At 29.9% G+C, this 5,694-nt stretch overlaps 1 long non-coding RNA gene across 4 annotated transcripts; it reads right to left on the reverse strand.

The window, feature by feature from the left end:
• Positions 1-1,237: 1,237 nt before the first annotated feature.
• On the reverse strand, positions 1,238-4,574 carry LOC134233455 (uncharacterized). Of its 4 annotated transcripts, none has more exons than XR_009984998.1 (4): positions 4,412-4,574; positions 4,033-4,137; positions 3,554-3,716; positions 1,238-2,273 (listed from the first exon to the last, which is right to left on the reverse strand). It is a non-coding gene; the product is annotated as an uncharacterized LOC134233455 (long non-coding RNA). The 4 variants fall into 4 exon arrangements; XR_009984997.1 differs by having other exon boundaries at positions 3,554-3,724; XR_009984999.1 differs by having other exon boundaries at positions 3,539-3,724.
• Positions 4,575-5,694: the final 1,120 nt, after the last annotated feature.

Consider the following 5,694-nt stretch of genomic DNA (forward strand, 5'->3'; position numbering starts at 1 on the left):
TTGGATGTATAAATCGATGACTGAATAACTGGATTTAAATACATTTCCATACTTGCACACAAGTAGTTGGCTTATGATAAAATTGCTCAAACATGATTTCAATTCATTAAAACTAGTCTCAATCCAAAACCTTATAATTTTACTCAAATAGTTCTACATTTCCTTTACTGTTACCTGAATACATACTAATGCTGCCTCTGCTTCCGTCAGAGGTCGTAATGGCAAGAATTAATAGCAGATGTCACCAGATACAAGCCTAGCTGCACAATCTCTAATGACCAGTATATATTTCAACAATATATCGTATGCTATATGAAATGGAGTACGTGATGTGGAATATAGTAATATCAAGTATATCAGATATATATATAGTATATCATTATATATATAGTATATCATTATATATATCAATAAAAGTAATATAAAGAACATAAAGCTGAGCAAAAGCGCGCAAAAATACATGTGGTCTGTAGATTAAAGCATTATCATCACACTGACAATCAAGAGGATAGCATTGACTCTGTGCTGTCATTTGAATAAACATAAATCCTTGTTAATGTTTGAAGATTAATTTTTTCTGAGTCACAGCAGAATCAATTCTTAACGATAAGGATGTATAAGCAATGCAGATATTTATTCTCGTAGGGTTTTAGTGATGTACTACAGTGTGATTAAAACCTGCATTTTCACGATATTTCTAATTTGTTATATAAGCATTTCAAAATACTTTATAAACAAAACTATAATTTTAACCCTTTCTCTTCCGGCGCATTTTACGTGATTTTGGAGGCCTTTTGACATGGCATTATTAAATTATTTCTAACTTTTTTATCCAAGGGGAAAGCTAAGCATAATGCATACCATTTTGTAGGAAATTTCTTACAGATGATATTTTATGACTGTTTAGATACTCAACCTTTGACCTTATTAGTAAAAATTGAGGTCAAAGGTCAATTAAGTGCAAAATTTTATGGAATTTTTTGATACTTTTTCATCTTTAAGCTAAATATTAAGTATGATGTATGTTGAAATAGGAAATTTGGGATATACCCACAAAAGAGCATTACACTGTACTACATGAAACACATAAACTTTTTTTTCAATTCTGCATATAACTACTTAAAAGGGGTTGCTAAGCAACATAGATTTCTTTAATTTTCGGGCAGAAATTTTCATTTTTTACTCATCCTAGACACATTTATGCATCCCAGCACGTATAAAAAAGTTAGATGTGAGGTCATAAAATTACAAGGGACATACAACAGATAAATTGTCTTAAAGTTTGACCTCATTAGAACTATTTTTAGGAGGTCAAAGGTCAAATAAGTGCAAAAGTTTCATCAATTTTTTTCAACACTTTTCAATATTCTTGCCATAATTTTACACAATGGATGCTGAAATGAAAAATTCTGAATATACTCTCAAGAAGGGATCAGAACTGCAATATCCATGTATCATTTTAGTTCAAATATCTGTTTAATGACCTTTAAGTGGTTGCTAAGCAACATCATTTTAAAGTTTTTGGCTATATACATGTTTGTTATTTCACATTCTGGACACATTCTAGACACTTTTTGTAAGATATGGGCCATAAAGATGAAAGAACATTTTTGTATAACAATTGACCTTGACACTCTTGTTCTTCAGGGGGTCAAGGTCATATCAGTACAGAATTCTGCTTTAAACTGTAAGTAAATATCAATTTTGAAATGCTTCAAACATGGATAAATCATCTAATAGTTGACGTAATAAAAATGGCGAATGACAAAATTTGCAAGCAAAGAATTCTGGTCTGCTTCTTACAAAGCCCTAGCAAAACATGTATACTATCTTTTTGTTAAACAAGAAATCCATTCTCTTGATGCCATTAAAAATAATCTTTATTTTCATGGATTTAATTTAAAAAGAAAAAAAAAACAAAATGATTTCATTACAAGATTTTTCTGGTATAACAGAGCTTAAGGGGTACAATAAAGACTTGACATGTTATCTTGGAGGGAAATAATAATAATAGATAGCATTGGCAATATTTAATGCAAAACTGTTTAGTCAATAAGTTGAAAATTCGACGCTTATATCCAAATATACAAATCCAGAAATATTGCAAGATGAATTCCAAATCAGACTGAAATCTTCAACAAAATGTTGAAGTGCACTTTTACTTTGTGTCCACCATTCTTTTATCAACTGTCATTTCTCTGTAAGACTGGAGGAAATTCTTTGACTTGTCCAAGACATTATTTGCTGTCAGGTACAAGTGATCAGCTTCTATCCTGTAAAAGATTTAAGTATTTTGAAACAGATACATGTCATTGTGTATATAAATTTATATTTATAAATAAAATTAAGAATGCTAAAATTACTACATTTGATTTTCCTTTTAATATTAAAATTGAATTCATTATGTGATTCAAGTATTTAAATGATATTGTTAAGTCAATGTATCAGGACTGATAATTCAACAACCTTGTAGTAAACCATCATGGTAAAATTACTGAACTAAAACAAATAGCATATATGGCAATCTGACTAAAGCCAGACCTCTGTTTACGCTATCGCAACATGTAAAAAAATCTGGCATTAGATTGCTACGAAAGCCAGGAAGGGACACGTAAATTTTTCAAAAAAGTAAAAAATGATATCGAATCGAATTAGACAATCTAATCCCACAGATTACTAAATTGTTCCCTCGATTTATAATATGAGATCTCGAATTACACAATCCGATCTTAAGGATTACTAATTCGCCCCCTTGATTCATAATTTGAGATCTCGAATTACATACCGGTAATTTGTTTTCACAGATTGATAATTCAACATCTTGATTTGTTACAACGTCAGTCTTATGATTTTGGAAATCTGTGCTCTTGAATTTCATATGTACAGAAACATCCAACCATTTTAATCAATAAGTGCGTTCTATTTATTTTGTTTCAGCAACTGGTCGTTTCCAACCTCTTTCATAACTAATTCAACGTATATTTATTTTAGAAATATTATGATTACACAAGACCCATATTCACTTTTACTATCTAGGACTTTCAATTATTCTAATCTAAAATTTTTTGTTGTACAAATATCAGTACTAGCACATGGATTTGAAAATGTTCATGCATTTTTCTCATTTTGGACCGTAATATGTAATAAAAGTTAGGATGTAAAATACTACAATATTCTATTTTTAAACATGTATTACCATATCCGATATGTACAGATAAATAATTTAAACGAAATCATGGGAAGGGTTTACATTCCGAGGGAATGAATCATTTAAATTAAAAGAATGAATTATACATCTGAGATAACGGATTGTGTAATTTGAGGGAACGAATTGATAATCTGTGAGAATGAATTGGCAATTCGTTATAACACTTACAGATTGTCAATCTGAGAGAACGGATTGTATAAATCAAGAACTCGGTTTACTTTAATAAATTTTAAAAATTCTATGTCCCTTCATGGCTTTCATAGATTTGTTTTGTTTTGAACATATTTTATTGACAAGCAAAAGGATAAGAAACAAGTTCTAACAACTTACTAGTTCTTCTCATACCTGCATGGCTGCCAGGGTTGTAAAAAGAAAGGAGACAATAGACTGCAATGTTACTTCAGGGCAAAATTCCTGGCGCAAGGCTGTTCGTGAGCATGGGAGTGTTGATAAACCATCCAGTGAGTTTGACCATCCATGTATATGATGTAGGATAATTGGAAAGTGTCTGAAAAACTGAGAAAATAGAAATTCTAACCACATACTTTATGCAGATTGGAAATACAACAGCAGTCTATAAAAACAGCTTGTTCCATATATCGGCATTCATTCAGATAGATATTACATGTTTAAATAATGTGTCTGTATGAATAATCAAGCATCATAAGTATTATGTGTTTCAAACACTTATTTTTCAAAATATAAATCAAATGTTTATAAACTTGTATGAATGCGATATCATGAGAATGACACAAATGAAATTAGACTTTATTTTTTGAAATTTTAGAAATACAGAAATTTTCAATACCAAAACAAAAATTTACCTGTTCATTGGTGTCCTTACATATTAATTGACCTTCGTAGTTCATGGTGGGCTTAGAAAGTGGGTATTCACAGATGAAAGTATTGTTGAATATGCTGAAAGCACCCTAAAATTTCAATGTGAAAGTGGTATATGTACACACTGGTACATAGATACTGAAAACAACTATCCATTATTATGACAACTTTGATTTTACTTTGAACTTACGAGTGATTGTCAAAAGCATCAAAGTTCAAAAGCAATGCAAAATTGGCTGAACGATACGAAACACGCACACTGAAACATAAAGATCTAGTACATGTGTACATTTAGTTTTCTTTTGAACGTGAACTAATGCGTTTTAAACTTAAACTTTTCAGTCAATATACACGTATTCTTACCTGCTAATACCAAAGGCATGTCCGTATTATTTGATTCATTGATGTGATGATCTTCGTCGTGAAATAATCATGAAAATTGACGTTCAGATTTCGGATCACCATCATGTTTACACCAAAGCGGAAACACGTGTTTATTTCAATTCGTATCAACTCATACAGTGATGAGTCGTCTTTATTTATAAATGCGAGTTTTTGTATTGTTAAATATAGATCTAATTAAATTGCAAATTAATAAGTATACAGTATAACAAGATACAACAATATTAAAAATCTGATTGATTTTTTTTTAAGTAAAGATCGACGTTTTGGAAATCTACAATTTTTATGTCACTTCATAAAATATACATCATTACATGTACATGTAGATGAATAAATCAACATTCACTTCACAAAAGGCAGAACGAACTAGTATATATTTGTTTTTTGCAATCTATTTTTTTTTTTTTTTTTTTTTTTTGTATTATGCATTTATTTAAAGAAAAATATATTTAAATGGTCAAAAAAGTCTTATAAAAGAATTTGTTGTTTCGAGTAAGACGCAACAATATCGACCTTGACGTTACATGTAAATATTGACCGATTTTTCCATAAAAACTATGCAAAGGTCACCAATTCAAATTATCGTAATTAAGAAAATACTGAGCGTAAGAAAAACTATAAGGGCTTGTTGGAAAGGAAATTTTCTCTACTTTTACCAGCTTTATTTTGTTTTCCCTATTTCAACACAGAAATAAACGTAAAACTGAGCTTTGTTTAAATATTACGAATAAAATCGAGAAAAAAAACATAAGTGCAAGAAAATTCTCGTTTTTAAAATATACCTTAAAGTAATAACAATAATTTTTACATATTTTAAAAGTAGAGAAAATATGCTTTAAGAATATACCATGCTTTCTTATAAAGTTAATCAGGAAAAAAATTGTCAATCGTCTGGAAAATCGGCAATCGCTTTGGAAAATTACGCCATTTTCAAAAAGTCTCGTTTGTCTTTACAACGTAAAATCGATTAAATACCGGCAATCAAGATATAATCTTTTTAGATATTTTAAAAGTAGAGAAAATTTCCAAAAAGATGATATATAGCTTATATATCTTCATGCTACCACAAAATAGATACGGAGATCTTATTTTCGCGAAGTCCTGTTTTAACGCGCCACCGGTCAATTTGACCGGTACGGAAGTGAAGGGGTTAATTAATTGTAAACCTTTTCCATTTTAAATTTACCATATGGCAATTACTTATTTTATGAGTTTGGGTAATTCACATTTTGGTAAGACGGTAA

This window comes from Saccostrea cucullata, unplaced genomic scaffold (assembly GCF_032062105.1).
Source record: "Saccostrea cucullata isolate Sc308-1 unplaced genomic scaffold, CSIRO_AGI_Scuc_v1 ctg3989, whole genome shotgun sequence".
NCBI lineage: Eukaryota > Metazoa > Mollusca > Bivalvia > Ostreida > Ostreidae > Saccostrea > Saccostrea cuccullata.